At 35.4% G+C, this 21,265-nt stretch overlaps 1 protein-coding gene across 1 annotated transcript in view; it reads right to left on the bottom strand.

Moving 5' to 3' along the window:
- Positions 1-21,265, bottom strand: part of LOC129534266 (homeobox protein cut-like 1) — a 181,728-nt gene that overhangs the window by 20,589 nt on the left and 139,874 nt on the right. The window contains exon 2 of the transcript XR_008680787.1: positions 313-639. The gene's annotated coding sequence lies outside the window, so the exon portion shown is untranslated. The remainder of the gene's footprint in view (positions 1-312; positions 640-21,265) is intronic.

Here is a 21,265-nt window from a genome sequence, read left to right as displayed (position 1 = left end):
ATAATCACTTCCCACTGAGGGCTTTAAATGTTCACCAGGGCCCTGCTGTGTTTAATGCAGACCCAGTGCCCTGACCAGAGGTTGGCTTTTTTGTTCCCATATTATGTTTTAAATCACTCATCTATACAGTTTTTAGTACTATGAACAAAATGAAATTTTCACCTATGAATTCAGGTCTTCTGGAATTTGTGCAAATATGCAATTACAAAAAAGAAAAGTCATTTTTTTCTATCAACTTGGAATTATTGGCAAAGGATTTTCTAAACCTTTATAAAATGTATTTCTAACTAGAAGTCAGCTAACTTGACTCACCTTGAACAGCTCCAGTAACGATCAAACTTTCTTTCTCACCAAGCAGCACATTTCCTGTGGACAATTTTTATAAAGATTGATCCAGTTTGTTTCATTTTAACTTCCATTCATTACCCTTCTTTTCTTTTGTTTCTATCTTCTAGTATCTCATATGGCAGCCTTTTAGAAAATAATATTTGTCATAGTCAACACCCATTAGCACAATGAATCTATTTTTCACGATAAGTATCCCAGTTATCTTCATGGTACCTCGTATTACATGCTTGTTTTATTCTGTCTTGTTCCCTCCTGAAGTGAAGTGCGGCACTCAGAAGTGGACCTAGGAATCTGTGAAATCAATGGGCAAATTTGAGATTACATACACTACATTCTGCTTCTTCTTTGTATTTGAAACCTACTCAAAGACTGATCACCTCCTTGGCTAAATAATACCCAGTGGCAGAGAGTCAGGAAAATTACAACAGGAAGATGAGACCATGTTTGACATCTTATCTCTCTAAATCTTCCTTTTTCATGTCCCTCTGGATGCTTCCAGCCCATTAAAATTTTCTTTTCTGTGTCCTATTGCAGCAGAAACCCAATCTTCTCTGTAGAATGTGGGTTAGTGTTGAGATAATTAGAAAAGTTAATCTCTCAGGCTTAGCTGGCAATGTTTCTCTGTCAGCATCAACCATAGAGCTGTGCACAAATTAGATGCTGTATACATTGCTTTAAATAAATGTCTTAACTTATGTAAAGTGCACATGTACTCAGAAAGCACTTAAAGGATGGCTAAAGAGGGAATATTCCAATTTGAAAAACACAGAGTTCCAAGCCACCTCTCTAGGACTGATATGTAGAAAGGACAGACATTTTCTAAACCAGTGCTATTCAAAATGTGGTCGCCTAATAGATACAGCAGCAGCATCTAGAAATTTAGTAGAAATGAAGACCCAAGGCCCCTCTCCAGACCTGAATCATAATCTCAAAGGACGGGACCCAGAATTTTGTACAGAAAAATTTTATGCAAGATACAATTTGAGAAGATGCTTCTCAACCACTGTCCAGTCTCTTTCTCTGTCCCCTTCATGAGGCTCTGGCTTCCTATTGACTTGGCATCAAACATGGTAACCTGAAAGAAGTGTGTGTTATTTTTAGCATTGTGTGTCTATAGTATTCACCATCTTCAATGTTAGCCTTAACTTCCACTTTCTTCTAAAGAACCTTCTCCCCGTTTACTGTTTGTGGACACATCCCACAATTAATTACCTTCACACACACATTTGCAACATTATTCAAACTTGAACGCCAATTGTATCCTTCTTCATCTGTCAGGAATATATTTATATTTTAAAATAAACCCTAAAAACCCACCTTCTCCTTGACTTTCCTGACATACCTAGAAACCACACCGAGAAACAGATCTATTTTTGTATACCCTCATATCACATCATTCACAAATCTCTTGTGATCACTGCCACATTTTGCCATGTGTAATAAGTGTTCCTAGAAAGCAGAGACGGGGGCAAAATTGTGTATGCTAATAGTTAACCAGATCGGATAATCATAAAGAAGCAGACGTAAGGAGAAAAGGGAGGAAGATATAGGGAAAGAGAAGAAATTAAACTCAAGAGAGTGAATTCCTGACATGGGTACTGCTTGTTATCAAGTACAACTAATTGGTTTTTCTTGAGGAATCATCCTCATAGAGCCCATATAAATGGCTGCATCTCAGGACTCTCTGTCCAGAGTGCAGAACAGAGAAATAATTATATGCTGGCTGCTGTCTTCCACTGGTCAAAAGTTTGTTCTATGATGTGCTAATGTCCTCTTTCTTCTCAATTGCATTTGAGTCATTCTCTCTGCAGCTTGAAGTTTAACACTAACAGGAAAGCTCAGGGATGGGAGGTGAAAGGGAGCAGTGAGGACAGTACCCAAGCACTGTCAGGTTCTGTCCATAAGAGATTAGTCTGAGCCCATTCAAAGCTGGCCGACTTCATGGCAATTGGCAATCAAAGGTGGATGAAGGTCCAGAAAGAGGTCATGCTGAGAGGATGTAAAGTGGTACTTAAAGATGTCTGATAGAAATTGTGTGTATCTCTGGCTTATCTGTCCATGGAGACCATTCTTGAGGTTAGACTTGGCATTTCATATTTTCACAGCTTCTAGTGTTTATTTTAAACATCAAAGGTCCTCCCTGAATGTGCTGCAGAAATGCAAGACTACCAGTGGCTTAAAAATGTTTGCTTAATTAATTGCACTGTAATTAGTCAATCCTCTCTACATCAGGTATTTACAGCATAGAAACTTACTCTATAAGGCAAGATTCTTTACCTGTATTTTTTCACTGTGTTTCCCAAGAATCTAGAACAATACTTGGTACATAATGGGTATTCAAAAAAATTTGTTGAATGAACGAATCTCATCAAATTCCAAAGAAGAGAAGCACATGGTCTTGAACATACTCATAATTTTAAGAAGCCATTAATATCAATCACTAGAAAAGGTGAAAGGGGCATCTGTGACCTTGTCAGTTTTTCCCAGCTGTAAAACAGGAATAATTATAGGGCAGTGGAATTCACTATTATACAAAATTGGAAGCTTCTAGTTTAATTGTGCAGGACACTTGACCATAATAAGCCTTAGTCTCCTCATAGCCCTTATCTGTTAACTAGATTACATACTGTAGACTAGTTTTTTTTTTTTTAACAGAAGTTAACATGAGACTCCAGAACAGTACTGGCCATCAACATCCAGCTGTCAGATGTGAGAAGAAAGAGAGTACATGATAACAGGGAGGCTTTACAGGGTATATACCATGTCTGCTATATTTCTCTGGCCAAAACTCGGCCACATGACCACACTTAATAGCAAGGGAGGTTGGCAGATGTAGTTTCACTATTTGTCTGGACTGAAAGAAAAAATGCTTAGTGAATAAATAGCTAATTTAAGCCACCAGAATTAAATAGTAGGTTTCACATTGGCTTCTTCCTGTCTGTGAAGTTTGTGGGATACATTTTTGCAAAGACATTCCATGCGTTCCATGTAATTTCTGATATAAGGTAATCTACTTGGAGGGAGGTGATAAGGAAGCTCAGAGTAAGTTTTCATTGCATAGGTGTATGTGTCAGGCTATAATATTTAAAGCATATGGAGGTCTTTTTCAGATTTGGACAGAAGTGGGGGAGCACAAAGGAAGTGTGGTTATTCTAGGATCCACTATCAGACTTTCTTTGCAATTAAAAAAACTCCATATGCATGCCAGCTATTTTCATTCTATGGGCAGTTGGGAGATGACTGCAGTGTCCTGGTACTGCGGCGAACAACCTGAATCCACAAAAGTTAGGGTGATCAATTGATCTGCAGTGCCAGCTTTGGCATATCTCCAGTAACCACTTTGTTATATTTATAGTATTTTATTTTACAAGTATTGTTAATAACAACAATGGTTCTCACTTAGTACATTAACTGGTAGTGCCACCTAGATTTAATGACAAAATGGCAAATTAATTCATATTACATTTCGTTAAGGAATATGAGATAAATCCATGAATGAAGTGAAATTAAGCTTTTCTGGCTCATCATATTTAATTTTAGAAAGTCATAACTTTATTTTATTCTAGGTGAAATGATTGATAAGTAACTGTTTTTCTGACATACAAAATTTAGATTCAAAAGTACCACATTTTCATTTATTATGTTGTAATTATTTTGTATTAGAAACACCTTTAAATAATTATAGAGGCATTCATAAATCAATGAATGTTATGTACAGAGGGATTGCAAATTTATTATCACTACAGCATCTTACTAACAAAATGCAAATTAAATTAATAATTAAGAGTTTAGTTTTCATATTTAGACTCCCTCAGACAAATATTCTTTTAGCGTTTTGAAATTTTTAGATTATGAATGATGTGTAGAGTAAGTTTTAGACTACCCATTTTCTTAAAGGTGGGTCCCTTGCTTTTTCTATAAAACCCTTCCAAACCTGCCTTGGAAACTCCACTTTTTATACAGTTCACAGATGATTCCTATGATTTATAACTCGGTAACACAAATATCTTTAGAGGCATTGCTCATATGGATGCATATTTTAAACTCTAACCTTATGTTCCTTTCTATGTTTTCTTTTAGAAGGCAGAAGAGGAAAAATTTCAAACAAACATTTTAATAACAATATATTTTTAGGAACCACTCATCTTCTGCTTTTAGGGATTTATTTTTTTCCCTCTTTCACAGACCCCTCCCACCATAACATCTGCTCCCTCCACCGCCCCACTCCAATCAGCTCAACCAGTTATATTAAAATAAAAAGAAATGTATCACTAGATTTCTCTGGGTAGAAGTGAGGTCCCTGCTCCCTTGAGAAATGGAGCACTCTAACTCTACTCATCTTCACTCTTTGGCCACCAAGAATTCCATTGTCTGTTGTGTCAGACGCAAAACACAATCATGGTGATAGGGATCATCTAACGTATGAAAACTTTAACATAATATATTAAAATTTAAACTATTCTGCCCTCATATCCTCGTCTCATTTACTTCATGTATTTAGTATTACACTTCAATTTTCTAAGTTGCAAAATAAGTACCCAGAGTATGGATGTGTCATATACTTTTCTTTTTTAAAAAAAATTGAGTATTTAATAAGTGTGCAGTCACCAGTAGTTGAATTGAACAGTTGTTAAATTGAGTAAATTTTTTCATGATTGTTTCAGTTTCTGTAAACCCTTTGGTAGCAATTTTTTTTCCTATTGCAAAACAATACTCTGTATAGACTAAAACTACTTTAGGGTATATATTCTTATACTATTCACATGATGATAAGCTTGACAGATCAGCTGCTATTGATTTGTTACGAAGTATTGAAAGAAATTTTCTTCTGTTTAAAAATTAATAAGGTGGTGTACTGGAAATATTTCCTCCAATATTAAAACGTTGTTGTAGGCAGCATGAGGAGATGAGTTCTTTGTAGCCCCAAATACTTTTACTTTAGAAAAGATGCCTGTGCTATGAAGAATCATCCTTTCAGCACTGCCTGTTAATTCCAATCTCACAGAATTAACATCAAGTACAGATTCTGTTTATATTTCTCTATAGGATTTTATGTGATTGTGAGAAGAAAGATAAAAAATTATTTTGCAAAGCGTGTTTTATTTCCAGTTCTGGATGAAAATAAATCCAATCATTTTGATTACAAATATTTTCAAATAAATTTGAAATAGAAAACAGTCTAATATTCCTCCATATATGTACACACAAAAAAGTGTCATGAACTTAGTGTAATAGCTGGAGGTCTTCACTAGAGGAAAGAAATTTTAATTAAAAATAAACTACTTTAATTCGTCTATTATTCACAACTGTTTATAAAACTATTGTGTCTCAGGTACTATACTAGACATAGGAATTATAAAATTTAAAGAGCTAGTCCAACTTTTAAGATTAAGGTGTAAGTAGGAAAAGGAGACACATAAGAAAACAAATTATAGCCCAGTATAACTGCAGGAGTAAAGATATGTCCACAGCACTTGGAGACAGCATGGAGGACAAGCATATAAGCCTGCCTTGGAGTCAAAGTTTTAAGACTGGAGAAGTGATTATAACTTTCAGAAGGTTTCCAAGTGGACTAGTCCATGCAGAGGTGAGAAGGAATATTCTAAGCAAATGGAGCAGCCAGTGTAAAGGTAGGAGGGAGCAAGATATGTTTAAGCAAATAAAGTTAGCTCAATTTTGCTGGGGGCAAATGGTGGTGGTGGTATGCATTGAGGCTGGAAATGATGTTTGAACAACCTTGCATTTCAAACGACTGCTCCCATGGACATAAGTAATTCTTGAAGAGCTGTGAACATAGATACCTTATAATCACTGTGTGTAAGTGGGTATGCGTGCTTTAAAAATATCAGCTGGGAGGCAGTGCAGAGAATGGGTTGGGGAGTTGTAGGAGTGGAAAGATTATGCACAGGGTGAGTTACATTTAGGCCATTATAGTTATCAAGAGCAGGAGAGTAGAGATGTTTAGAAGGTTGAATTGAAAGGGCTTGTTGATTGCACAGATGTGAGTAGAATAGAAAAGCGAGTATGAAATGACCGCTAGGTTCATACATGAGGTAATGGGGTACATGGTGGTGCTATTACAGAGAGAAATAATGCAGATCTAGAAACATGTGTGTGTGTGTACCTTTGTTGGAGGGTATGGATACAATATATGACTAAATCTTAAAACATGGTTAAATGGTTTTCAGGATTTCAACTTTTTTTCTACAATGTATATGGTTTTGATAGCTTTTAAGCTCCAAATTAAACACATCCCCTTCACTCCCATACCAGGAAGAGTTCCGTCATTATTTCATCCTGTATCTAGGATAGCCTATATGCCTAGCAATTCAGAACCATCTGTGTATGATAAAGCTATCGCTTCCAATCCTGCACGTCTCTCTTGTTTCACCTAACCCTTTCTTGTCAACCATTTTCATCACTGTCATTGCTGTCTTGTCTCTAATCTCTAACTCTTTAAAAGAACACGGCTTCAAATTCCTCTTTCCAAATTTCTCCTCGTTCTCCTTTCATGATAGTCAAATAATATCAGTTAAAAGAACAGAAATATTTTCCCAACTTAGGGCATTTATACTTTCAGCTGATGAAACACTAACGGGCGTCTCTTTTTTTTTTTAATCTAAAGCTTTACAGGTTGCCTACTTTCCCTCCTTCCCCTTTTTTGGGTATGAACATATTTCATGGTTTTATCTTTCCTCTCTGTTCCTCTATCTCTTTATTCACAGAAAAATTTATGAAGTGAAGAACTGAATTTAAATTTCTTAATTCAAATTCAGCCTCTGCTGAGCTTAACTTTTGTTCAAACATTTATCCTGCAAGGCACAATGTTTAATACCTCAGACCCAAGTTTTCTGCTGTATTTAAAAGGGGATAACACATATTTGTAGAGTGTTGAGAGAATTAAAGGAAATGCTGCATATATAAAGCACTTAGTATAGTTCCTGACAAGTGGTAAGTAGGACATATATGTTAGTTTTATTACAAATATTGTTATAAATATTACTAGACACTTCAAGTCAAATAATTAGGAAATTTTCTGATTGCTACACTTAGGTATAGTTTAGACTGATAATCTTAAGAGAGAGTGCTTTTTCATTTTTCATTTTAAGATTAACATTTGTTTGAGTTTGCTCAAAATAAGTGACATATTATATTTCTTTAAATAGTGGAAACACTTGTAAAAACAAAACTGTAATGGGTTAATTTGAACCAGTTTTCTAATTCCCATGAGTATTTTTATTATGTTTTCATTTCTCATAATCATATGGTCATAGAAAGAAAAATCTGAGAGTTAACCAAATTAATAGTACCCATAAAAATTGTTAATTTGATGATGTGCTGATTTTATTATTAATAGTTTTTAATAAAATACTCTCCAATGGATAGTAACACATTGCCTATAATTTTATGAAAATAATGTAATGCTCAGAAAACACACTGGCATTTTCTTTTGATTACAAATCAATGGGGTACCCTATAACTCAATAAAAAAGTTTTGTGGAATTCATGTTTCATATGTTTGGATGTGCAACAAATACAATATTGATTTGTTGCCTACAGTGAATTATAATAACAAATACCAAAGGAAAAATGAAACTACTTGTCTCATTTTTATTTCACTTCTTATATAAAGAAAAATAGCATTTGCATTAAAAAATAGAAAATAAGCATTAGTAATGTGGAATGGAAGTCCTTAAAGATAAGAATATTATAAAGTACAGGCTGTTGGGCTAAAATGTTATCTCTGACCAGAACAAATGGTGTCATGGAAAATTACTGTAGTCTCAAGGAGATTCACATATGAGATAGCTGAACCACTGCCAAGAATATCTAAAGAACATACAGAACAGGAAAATCACCATAAATCTTAATAATGGACAAACAGAAATTTTCACCATAAAATTGAAATAAACACTGTTTTTTTTCTACAAAGTTGTATTCACAGAATGGTTGTTTAGTTCTTAGAAAACTGCATAAATTTACTAATGTCATATCATTGTCTACTAGTCTTTTATAAAAAAAAATAAGGCAAAATCTGGTCATCAAGGAAATTCTATCAATATAGTTACATACAATCTCTAAATTTTACCATGGAATTTATAAAAACTCTTGCTGTAGCCTTATAAATAATAAGAAATAATATATTCTTTGGAACAATTAGATTTTAATAATAATAGTAATCCAAACCGATAATGGGTCAATCAATTTAGTAAATGGAGGCTTTGTCTACAAATTTGTTTTATTCAATAGTTTATTCTTTAAAATTGTCATCAAGGTAATATGCAAATATTTAAGTTCTCATAGTACAAAGTAGTTTATGCTTACAAGCAGTAGTTCCTACCCCATCTCTCCCCACTGCAAACACACTCCCTGGAAGCAATAATCTGTGATTTCAGTGTTTAAATTAATTGCCTCAATTTTCTCTAAATGATTGTTCATAGTACCACTTCTTGATGTTTTAACTTTAGCCATCATTTATTGCTTATTATGCTGTGGCTGTAAAGATTTAGCTTACTTAAAAATCTGCTTCATCCTCACCTCTTCTTAATAAAGCTACAGCACTACTTTACTTTTTATGTCTTTAAAGAATATTCTTTAAACCAAGGATTGACAAACCATGGCCTGTAGGCCAAATCCAGCTTGCTGCCAGTTTTTGTAAATAGAGTTTTATTGAAACACTGCCTTATCCATCTGTTTAGGATTCTGTATGGATAATTTCATACCACAATGCCTGGCCTGAGTAGTTGCAACAGAAACCGTATCACTTGCAAAGCCTACAGTATTTACTATCTGGCCCTCTAAAGGAAAAATTTTGCTAACCTCTCATTTAAACTTCTGTTTTTTTAAGTTTTAGTTTGTTTTTCAATTTTAGACAGTATATACCATCCCTTTATTGCTAGATAAGTATATCAATACCCATAATCATTTCTTTACTTCTCCTACTTCTTCCACCCACCAACTTGCATGAGCCATACTTTGACTTTTGTATTGTCAAGACTGATGACATTTAAATTCTACTCCATTATTATGACAAAGCTTCATAATTCATCTGTGAATTGAACCTAAAAGTTAAAAACCAATACTTTTTTACATTATTATTGTGTGCATAATGCCCCATACATACTTCAGTAGATACATACTTCAATATCTACTTCAATGAGATTTCTACTCTGCCACTCAAGAAAGCATATGCAAATAGATCCTCCTTTGTGACATTCCAATAGCTGGTCAAAGGTGTGCCATTTACTTTAAGTATAATCCATGATTGTGGTAGATATTATTCTAAGATGACCCCCAAGATCCTCAGGTCCTGGTGTACAGACTTTGAATAATCCCCAGTACAATGAGGGTGATGGCTGTCAGTTCTGTGATTAGATTATGTTATATGGCACAACTGACATTAAGAAAGGGAAATTATCTGGGTGGACTTGGCTTCATCATGAGCCCCTTACATCTAGATTTTGATTTCAGATACGAAAGAAGCAGAGCAAGAAGTCAGAGACACGTGTTCCTGCTGACCTAGGAAAAAGCAAACAGCTACATTGTGAAGGGCCAGTGAGGAGGGGCATCCTCTAGGGGCTGAGAGCTATCCCCTGCTGACAGCTGACAGCCAATAAGAAAACAGGGACCTCAGTCTTATAAGCACAAATAAACAAATCTAGCTTGGAAAAAAAACAAACAAATAACAAAACAAACAAACAAAAAATTTAAATGAGTTTGGAAGGGGATTCTCCCCTATGGCCTTCAAACAAAAACCTAGTTCTACCGACACCTTGATTTTAGCCTTGTGATATCCTGAGCAAAGAACCTACCCTGTTCCAGATGTCCCACCCACAGAACTGTGAGATAATAAATGAATAGTATTTTAAGAAGCAGAGTTTGTGATAATTTGTTACATAGCAATAGATAATTATTCCAACACTCATGAACTGAGTTTGGAGAGTTGAAGAATCCCTGAAGACAGTCAGGATATTTTTCTTTATCCTTTTGAGGTGGTCTTAAGATATGACCACAAACACTTTGATACTCATCCTACAAAAGGTTGGGTTTAATTTCTCTCCACTTGAATACGGGCTGATGTTCGTGACTTGCTCCTAATTAATTTAATGTAACCTAAGTGATGCTGTGTGACTTTCAAGGTTGGTTAAAAAGTGATAGATGTCAAAAAACAGAAATAGCCAAAATGTCTTTCAGCAGGATAATGGACAAAAAGTACAGATTTATACTTTGGAACGTTGTTTCATGATCAAATCAAATAAGCTATTAATTAATCCATACAACAACATGGATGAATCGTAAGTACATATTCCCAAGTGAAAAAAAAAAATCAGTCCTGTGAGGCTGCATACCATATGATTGCATTGAAATGATACTCTGGAAAAGGGAAAACCATAGAGATGAAAATCTATCAATGGCACCACGGCCTTTGGGAAGGGAGAAGGTTGACACAGATGAGTTGAAGAACTGAAGATGTTTTTATGACTAAGGAATGAATCAAAATGATACTGTTTGACCTCTCCTTTTCTCAAAATCCATAGGACTTCAAGGACTAAGAATAAAGCTTAATAGATGAATTTAAAAAAAAATCAACCAGGAATACAGGAGATCCCAGGATAGAATGCAGACTGTGTCAAAATAATCTAACTGTATTACAAATGTGTGATATAATCTCACTGAAAAGGGTGGAGAAAATAAGTATTCAGCTAAATAACTTTGGAAATGACTGAAAACTGGAAGAATAAAGACCAGGAAACTATACATAAGCATTGGATTGTTGCTGCTAAAGTTGTTTGTCATGGGAGTACAGGTTAAGAATTCTGAAATTCTGCACATATATACTAGAATTGAACAATAAGTAAATAGATGGCAGGTGGTAGAAGCCAGGTTTTTTCTGTTGGAGTGAGCAGTTACAGAGAAGCAAGGAGGAAAGGCTGGAATGAAGCATAAGGTACCAGACTAGAATCAGAGATATTTGTAGGGACTTGTGTCTAGCTTAACATAGATATTGATAGATATATAAAAGCAAAATTATATATATGTGTGTGTATATATATACATATGTATATATAATACACGTGTTAGTATGCATACATATATTTCCTTGCTCCATTTGCTGAGAAAGCCTAAAAGCAATGAGTACTCCAGCATTCAGACAGTTTCTAACTCCATTCTCCAATAAAAGTAAGCAGGGCTCCTTTGAGAAATGTTTGGTTCTAGAGCTGGGAGGGAAAGTGTACAAGATGAACCTGGAGTATGTTGATGTGCTAAAATTTAGGGTATTGCTCAAAAAACAAAACAATGGCGGTAATTCAAAGGAACACTTTCTAACTGAAAAAATGCTTAATGGTCAAAGCTGAAACAATGTGAGCAACAAAATGAATAAGATATTGAATTATAACCCAAAGTACAAAATAAATATCTGTGAGTCTGTACCACTACAATTGAAAACCAAATGAGAGAGAAGACAGAAATCTTCCATAGAGAAAAATGCCAAATAATTTAGGTAGATACTGAACCCTCAGGGAAGCAGAGCGTGAGTTCTTCCTCACATATGGGCTGTGCTTAGTGACTTGTGTCCACATAATATAGTATAGAAAGGAGGGAAATAAAATAACTTTACAATAGAGAAATCTGAAAAACAATACTTTAGTGAGGTGAACAAGGTTAACATCATCAGTGAGAAGATAAGTTCTCTTGCTGTATTATATTGGGAATGGCACTTCACCTCTGTGGTCTTCCTCTCTACACAAACATAACCCTGGTCTTAACATGAGAAAAATATCAGATGAACTCAAGATGAAGGACATTCTGCAAAATACTACAAGTAATCGTCAAAAGATGTTAGAGAAAAAGGAATACAATCTAAATAAATGATGGTGTTTCTTTAATAATAACATATCAATATTGGTTGAGGAGTTATGATGAATATAATGGATTAATTTAAGATGTTAGCAATGGGGTAAATGAATGCAGGGTATGTAGGGACCCCGTACTATCTTTCTAACTTTTCTGTTAATCTTAATTCTAAGACAAAATGTGTATTAGAAAAGAAAAATGGTAGAGTTTCTGTCTGCCTCTCTCTCTCTCTTTCTCTCTCTCTCTCTCTCTCTTTCTCTCTGGATATGTACCTTAGGAGGCCTGAGTTAACATGTAAGATGTCTAACTATCCCGAAGCCACTATGCTCGAAGGATCACATGGAGAGACCACATAGAGATACAAAGATGCCTGAGGAAACCCAGCTGTTCAGCACAGATGTTTTTTAGTTTTCCCGTTGCCCAGGCATGCGAGTGAGTGAGCTTTCCAAAGACTTTAACCCCAGCCTTTGAGCTGCCAGAGCTGACATGAAGTAGAACAGAGATGAGCTGAGCTTTGCCCCACCCGCAGATGTGTGAGTAAAATTAATGTCGCTGTTGTTTGAAGCCATGTTTTTTAAAATTTAGTTTTTACACTGACAAACAAAAATTGTATCTATTAGTGCACAACATGATGCACACATGATGTTTTGATATATGTATGCATTGTGGAATGGCTACATCAAGCTGTTTCACATATTAATGAAGTCTCGAAATCTTGAAGTGGTCTGCCACACAGCACTAGATAAATGGAACACTCCTGTTTTCTAAGATTTTACAATGATACCTCTAGAAAGCATTTTTAAAGTATTATTCATTTTGTTCAATATTTGTTCAATATTTCAAAGTATTCAATTTTGGCTCAATTTTTTAAAGTATTACTCATTTTGTTCAATATTTGTCAAGCTCTTTTAGTTTAAGCATATCTACCATAGCTCTGGAAATATTCTTGTACTTTTTAAAAATAATTTTATCTCCATTTCATGTATGCTCCCTTCTCAGAAAACTAATTCAGTGCTGAGTGTCTTAAATGAATACCTTGCCCTTGTTATCTTTTTCCTATGATTATGTGTTTTAATATATATTTGAGGAATTCCTTTGACTTCATCTTCTAACAATTTTTCAATTACTAATTTTGTAATTAGTAATTATTTCTTTTCCCTTGATCCTTAATTTGGTGAGTAATGCTACTCTTTTATTTTATGAATTATATATATGTGTGTGTATATATATATATATATATATATACACACACACACATACACATATACATCTTTCTAAGAATAAATTACCCTTCTACTTCTTACATTACTTTTGTTTTCTTTCATATTTTAAAATGATACAATAAAACATTTGCTTGATACCACTCTGCTCATAAATGAGTTTTATTGACAGGTTGCTTTTGCCAAGCAGGATACAGGGCTGAGTGTCAGTCACTGTGCTTAAAATTTTCTAAATGCTAGAATATACTAGTTGCCCCATTTCTCACTAGGCAGCTAAATTTATTCTGAGACTGATTTTCCTTTGGCTGTTTACTTAGTTGTATATATTTGCTTTGGTAGTTAATACCTGGCTTCTGGATTAGAGATGGAGAATTATTACAAACATAGGAACTTAATTATTCTTTCTCTTTCAGACCCACTTTTCACTCCAATCATCTGGGGTCACTTGCATTATTGCCAGGGGCAGCCTAGTTTCCCCTTTACCTGCAGCCCCCTCTGGATTCCATCAACTCATCTGTTTTTCATCTTTCAGAGATATTTTAAGTGTCTGCTGATGTCTCACTTTCTATTATGCTTATGGTTGTAGGATTAGATCATTTTCATTCATTTAACATCATTATAATGGCTATCAATGGATAGGAAATAGAAGTGTTTACTCTTGAATTAGAAGTTGACAACTTTATTACTGATCCAGGAAAGGATATTAATAAGATAATATTTAAATGTTTATAGTGCATGAAATTGAAAAGGAAAGCTGAAGAGTAAAAGCCAATTGTAAAGGCTAAATTCATTGCCAGGTATTATTATTATTACTGCTATTTTTGTTGCAATTGCTCTCATCATCTTCATCATTATTCCAGATACATATTTATTTGCTATAAGACAACCCAACTACTTTTCACTGTGTCCTCTGTTGCCATCCTAGTCTAAGTCACCATTATTTCTCACCTGGATTACTCCAAATGCCTAGTAAATGCTTCCATGCTTTTCCTATTATCCAGTGAAAACATGGTTATCAGAGTAATCTTTTAAAAATAAAAATCAGATCATAAAATGCTCCAATTGGTTTGCCAATCTCTTAGAATAGAACCAAAATCTTGTAATGAGCTATAAGCCTATATAACATACATCCTGCCTACATTTTGACTTCATCTCATATTTCTCTTCTTTCTTATTTCCTATGCTCCAGACATTTTATCATTTGCTTTAATCACACTAGTTTTGGTTTAATTCCTTGAACTTGCCAAAGCTTGTCCCTAGAGCACCCTTTACATGGATGGCTTTTGCTCATCATTTGTCTCACATCCAACCCCTTCCCATACCTGAGAGGCCTTCTTGACTACTGTACCTTATTAGAGCCTCCCTCCCAGTTAATCTATGTAAATGTTGATCTTTTTTAGTCTATATCTCTACGGTCATTCTATATTTATATATTTGATTACATGTTTAGCATTCATCTCCCTTAGAAGAATGTAGGTTACCTGAGGAAAGGGATCTTTATTTTCATTGTACAGAACCATGGTCCTGATACCTAATAGGGACTCAGCATAACCGGTTGAGTGATAGGTATTGCATCTCTTCTTATGAAAAGTATACAGACTTTGAAAGTTTAAATAACACCCAAGTTCACACATCTGGTTAATGATAGAACTGAAGTCAATCCAAGTATTTAGTTAGGATTTGGAAAGTCCATAATTTTTTTAAAGCATAATGGCTCAGTATAAAATACATCTATGTTCAGCTCATTTAACTAAGGCAAGTATTGGTCTCTAAGAGGTGGCCATCCTCAAAATGCAGTCAGAGACCCAGGTCCTTTCCATCCGTGGCTCTCCATTCTCATTGCTGTATCTAGCCAACAAAATGGAAAAAAGAGCATGGGATATTTTTATGAATCAAGTGTGGAAGTGTTACATACACTCACATTCCACTAGCTAGAACTCAGTAATATAATTTATATAACTACATGTAACTGCAGGAAAGTTTGGGTAGTATGGTTATTATGAGTTAAATTGTGCCTTGCAGGCAAAGATTTCATGATGAAAATGCCGAAAGCAATTGCAACAAAAGCAAACATTGACAAATGGGATCTAATTAAACTAAAGAGCTTCTGCACAGCAAAATAAACTATCATCAGAGTGAATAGACAACCTACAGAATGGGAAAAAAATTTTGCAATCTATCCATGTGACAAAGGTCTAATATCCATAGTCTACAAAAACTTAAACAAATTTACAAGAAAAAAAACCCATTAAAAACTGGACATAAGACATGAACAGACACTTCTCCAAAGAAGACATTTATGTGGCCAAAAAACATGAGAAAAAGCTCTACATCACTGATCATTAGAGAAATGCAAATCAAAATCACAATGAGATACCATCTCCCACCAGTCAGAAGGGCTATTATTAAAAAGTCAAGAAACAACAGTTGCTGGAGAAGCCGCGGAGAAAAAGTAATGCTTTTACACAGTTGATGGGAATTTAAATTAGTTCAATCATTGTGGAAGACAGTGTGGTGATTCCTGAAAGATCTAGAGACAGAAACACCATTAGATCCAGCAATCCCATTACTGGGTGTATGTATACACAAAGGAATATAAATCATTCTATTGTAGAGACACATGCACATGTATGTTCACTGCAGCATTATGCACAATAGCAAAGGCATGGAATCAATCCAAATGCCCACCAATGACAGACTGGATAAAGACACTGTGGTATATATACACCATGGAATACTATGCAGCCATAAAAAGGAACTAGATCATGTCCTTTGCAGGGACATGGATGGAATTCGAAGCTGTTATCCTCAGCAAACTAACACAGGAACAGAAAAGCAAACACTACATGTTCTCACTTACAAATGAGAGCTGAATGGTAAGAACACTAGGGGGAGGGAGAGCATCAGAAAAATTAGCTAATGGATGCTGGGCTTAATACCTAGGTGATGAGTTGACCTGTGCAGCAAACCACCATGGCACACGTTTAACTATGTAAGAAACCTGCACATCCAACAAATGTACCCCAGAACTTAAATAAAAGTTGAAGAAAAACTAAATACATAATAAATAAAAAACATAAATAAAAAATAAATTGTGCCTTTCAAAAAATAACATTGAAATCCTAACATACAACACCTTAAAATGTGACCTTATTTGGACATAAGGTTATTGCAGATATTATTATTATAGTTATGTTAGGGTGAGATCATACAACAGGATTAAGGTTGGTCCCTAGTCCAGTACGACTGGTATCCTTAGAAGAAGATGGCCATGTAAACACACAAATAGAATGTGACATGATCATGGAGGCAGAGATTGGAGAGATGCACCTACAAGCTAAGAAATGCCAAAGACTGCCGGCAACCACCAGAAGCTAGGAGAGAGGCATGGAACAGCTTCTCCCTCATAGCCCTCAGAATGAACCAAACCTGCCAATACCTTGATTTCAGGCTTCTAACCTCCAGAACTGTGAAAGAATCAATTTCTGTTTCAAACCACCTAATGTATGCTTCTTTGTACAGCAGCTGTAGGAAACATCCATGTGACCTATATGTGTGCCCAGGAAGAAGAGGAAATGGATTTTGTTGAATGTTGAGCAGCTGCTTCCATACCAAATCTGACTTCAAAATGTATGCTCTATGATGTTGCTAAACAAGATGAATTTTAATAAATGAAAATTGATTTAAGTTCAAAATAAACATGCTAGTAGAAGAGTCAGGGGAAAACATCACTTTACAGCAGGACATGAGGGAACCAGCAGGAATCTGTGCTTGCCATGAGCTCTGTGTGAGTGATGCATGACATGAGAGAGATGAGATGATAGAAAACAGAAACAGATACCAGTGTGTCCAGAAAAGTCTTTGCTCTTCTTTTTTTTTCAATATAACCATACCAGAAATATTGTGCTTAGAGCTGGAAACCTTAAAATAGGAGCTATGTAGATTCAGCAAAGCCTATACAGAGGAAACTATCTGAGGTGGAGAAGGAACTGAAAACTTTCCACTATTAGGACTGGGTGAACGGATGGGCAATATTTTGCTCAGAGACTAAGCCATTCAATGAGTGATAGTTTTTTGCAAGTATTTTCTTAAAAGAGAAACAGAGAAAATCTTTGTTTTATTTAAGCCCAAAAGGTGGAGCTGGGACCTTTTGGTCTAATAAATTGCGATTAGAAAGACAGAATTTGACTGAAGATGAGAATGCACTTTGTAGCAATCAAAGTTTTCCCAAGGTGCACTATGTTAGCATCCAAAGCAACTAAGCTTCAATATTAGAGAAATGTTCAGAAAAGGCTCAAAAAGAGGAAGGACATCACAGTGTGAAGCAAGCATTGAAGGGCAAAGTGTGTTAGCTCAGCTCTATGCAGTCTTCTGCAGCCATTAACTTATTTTGGTAAGATTTTAGTGGAGTTCCTCAGTTTCACAGTTTCGGAGGTCAAGGTATGTTTACATGAAGGCCAAATTGTAGGATACAATATGGTGAAGTATGAGAAACTCAGAGTTTGGAGCCCTGAAAACCTGGTTTTAAATCAGACTTTAGTGTTTCCTATGTGTAGGTCATTACCTGTAAGTAAAGGTTTACTAATAATGCAAAAATGTGTGGTTGAATCAGGGCTACAGCGAATTTAAGAATAGTTCTACAGCCAAAATAATAAATGTAACTAAGGCTGTAGAAAAACTAATAGACGTGAATAGAGGCAGTTATCAAACCTCTCTGAGCCTCAGTTCCTATCTGTACAATGGAGCTACAGATATGTACTCTACCTCCTCAGAAATGTGTCAATAAAGTTAGATAAATAAAAATGAATCCTTTCTAAAATATTAAACAAATGTCAGTTATGAGTAATTACATGGCTAATTAGAAGGGTTTTTGGTAAGTGTGTTAGTAGCTTGATTTTTGGCAAGCCTGCTGCCATAGTTGAATTGTTCATGTCTGTATTTTCCTTAGAGCAGATATTCATGGCACTTATAGCTTAGCAGAGAGATAGAAGTTCAATAAATTAACCAAATCATATCACAGTCATGAGCTGTCTCCTGGTTTATTCTCTGCATCGATTTAGCTGGGAATCCTCTGCAGAATATTTTCCCAATTTCAACAGAATAGTAACTTTTTTTTTCTTTTTTTTTTTTTTTTTTGAGACAGAGTCTCGCTCTGTCGCCCAGGCTGGAGTGCAGTGGTGCTATCTCGGCTCACTGCAAGCTTCACCTCCCGGGTTCACGCCATTCTCCTGCCTCAGCCTCCCTAGTAGCTGGGACTACAGGTGCCCGCCACCACGCCTGGCTAATTTTTTTGTATTTTTAGTAGAGACGGGGTTTCACCGTGTTAGCCAGGATGGTCTCGATCTCCTGACCTCATGATCCACCCACCACGGCCTCCCAAAGTGGAGGAACTTTTCTATATAAAAGAATAAAATGGTTAGTTGTTAGGTCAACAATCCACAGGATTGGAAGGCTGAAAATGTTAAAGTGGCACAATTATACAGATTTAAGTAGAATGGGCCGATAAGATGCATTCTTATTAATGTCCATTCAAGGAGATATAGAAGAGACTCAAGGCATATGAGTTTGGAATTCCTGCATGTAGTGCCTTCATCACTCCAACTTTCCTCCTTCCTGAGAATATGGCAGTTAAACTTGTCCTTTTTTTTTTTTTTTTTTTTTTGGTTTGTGCAAAATTCCAGGGAAAAAGGGGCTCTTTGGATTTCATTAGGCCATTGTATGACATTGATCCTTGAGGATATGGGAGAAAGTGCCTTCCAGATTGAACAAAAACAGGCTTGTTCTAGTTTATAAGTATATACACAGTAACTTATGCAGTTGAACTTTCAATACAATGTTTTGTAGCTAAATCAGGGGAGCCGAATTATTTAATGGGGCCATGATTGTGGCTTGAGGCCATGTGCTCACATTTTAAAACTACATTTTCCCATTTTCATCTTATTAAGCTGGTACAAGTACAAAAAAATTAATTTTAATGACAAAAATTGGTAACTATTTGGAATATTTTAGAGTTACTTGTTTAAAAATGGTATATTCTCTATTTAACAACTAGGCAAGTAATGATAATTGGTGTTGCAGTCTGCGTCCAGCCAGGAAACTAGAAACTCTTTAAAACTAAGAGAATTTGATGTAGCAAATTGATGATGGAAGAACTATTAATTCTGAGTGTGGTGAGGCAACCTCAAGATTAGCAATAAAAACATGCCTCCACTCCTAGCCTTAGGCTGGAAGAGATTTTACTGTAGTTCAGCAGCTGGAGTGACTCAATAGCAGTTGAAATAGTGGTAAATTTTTTTTATTCCTAATAGGAGCTGGAGCCATAGAAAAGATAAAGTTGCTGGAGATGCTTCCTGTGGGAGGAAGGCACAAAAATAAATACCCTGGCCTCTCCTTTTCTTCCATCCTCCAATCTCCTGCCAGTAACTTCTGTTGGGCAAACACAGGAAAAGCCAGCTAATTCAGGAGGCTAAGAATGCAATAGCTAGAATTCAGTCTCTGTGACACAGAGCTTAGCAGAAGAAAGCAGGGAATGGATCTGAGGGAAAGTCAGCCCAGTAGTGGCATGGATAGGTCTTCACGTGGATCCAACAGTCAAATGTATTTGCTCAAAATTTAATTATCTTTGCTGAACTGGGCAGGATCTTATTAAGAATTGTATTTTTAAATATCTTTGGTAAATGAGAATGAAAAAATGAAATCTTAGAAGAAAAATATAACATTTTAGCTTTGCTATGAGAAAAAAAATCCAAGGCAAGAAAAACCATTGAATTTATGAACTTGTTCATCTTTACCTGGGTCCTTAGGGTAATCTATTTGTCTCAACTAATGTGGAACCAGGTGTCAAAAACCTGATATTTATAGAGCTCCTGCACAGTAGTGATCTTTGTTTTTGCTAGTTGGTAGCTTCACTGTTTCTCCATGGACACCATCGTGAAATGCACCCCTTTGCCACAGACAGCACTAGGATAGAGCAATATCAACTAATCCCAAGTTTATGGAAAACTTTATGGCATATATTCAGAGCACATGACATCTTCATATTGAACAACAAAACAAACAAAAATTTAGGATTATGTCAGACCAAAACCTTTATGACCACTAGAGACAAATTAAAAAGGAAACCCCTATTAGATATTCCCTGTATATTGCTGCTTAATCTCAAAGCTTCTTGATGAAAATATATGGATGTTTTGCCTCCATGATGACAAATATCCAGATGTCTGGGAATAACCATAAGTTCCTTTAAATACTTTTCAACTTCCATCACTCTGTTTGGAGTGACAGCAACATAGCTAACATATGGAAATTACAGCTTGAATGACATAATGTAGCTAAGAACAAATACAACTGCTTTTTTTTTGTTTTGTTTTCATAGTTTTCTGTTTTTGCACTTATGGGCTGTACTGTATTTAGACAGATAATTTTTAAAATGTAGAAGAACAAAAGAATAAACTTCAATACCATTGTAGTCAACCTTGAAAGAACAATACCACAAAGCTCATCTCTTGACCCTCAAACCTTGGACTTTCATGTATTTTTCCCTGGCCTCCTAGTGAGATCTCCTGTTCATTCTCTCATTAGTTGATCAATGCATTATAGCTTTAATGCACTGAATACTATTTATTGAAAATTAAATACTGTTTATTTCTGTGCTAAGTATTTTTCATATGTTTACTCTGTGGTAAGTGCTTGGAATCATGATATGGTGACCATTTTAGACATAGGTGATATACCGGGAAAAATTATTCCCATTTTATGGAAGAGGAAACTAAGATTTAAGAAGTTTAGAGAAGTTATCCAAGATCACAAAATCTAGTAAATGTTTTCCTATGTTCCAGATA

The sequence above is a fragment of the Gorilla gorilla genome, chromosome 5 (genome assembly GCF_029281585.2).
Source record: "Gorilla gorilla gorilla isolate KB3781 chromosome 5, NHGRI_mGorGor1-v2.1_pri, whole genome shotgun sequence".
Classification (NCBI taxonomy): Eukaryota; Metazoa; Chordata; class Mammalia; order Primates; family Hominidae; genus Gorilla; species Gorilla gorilla.
Note: the sequence above shows the minus strand (reverse complement) of the source record. Positions and strands in the feature narration are given on the sequence as shown.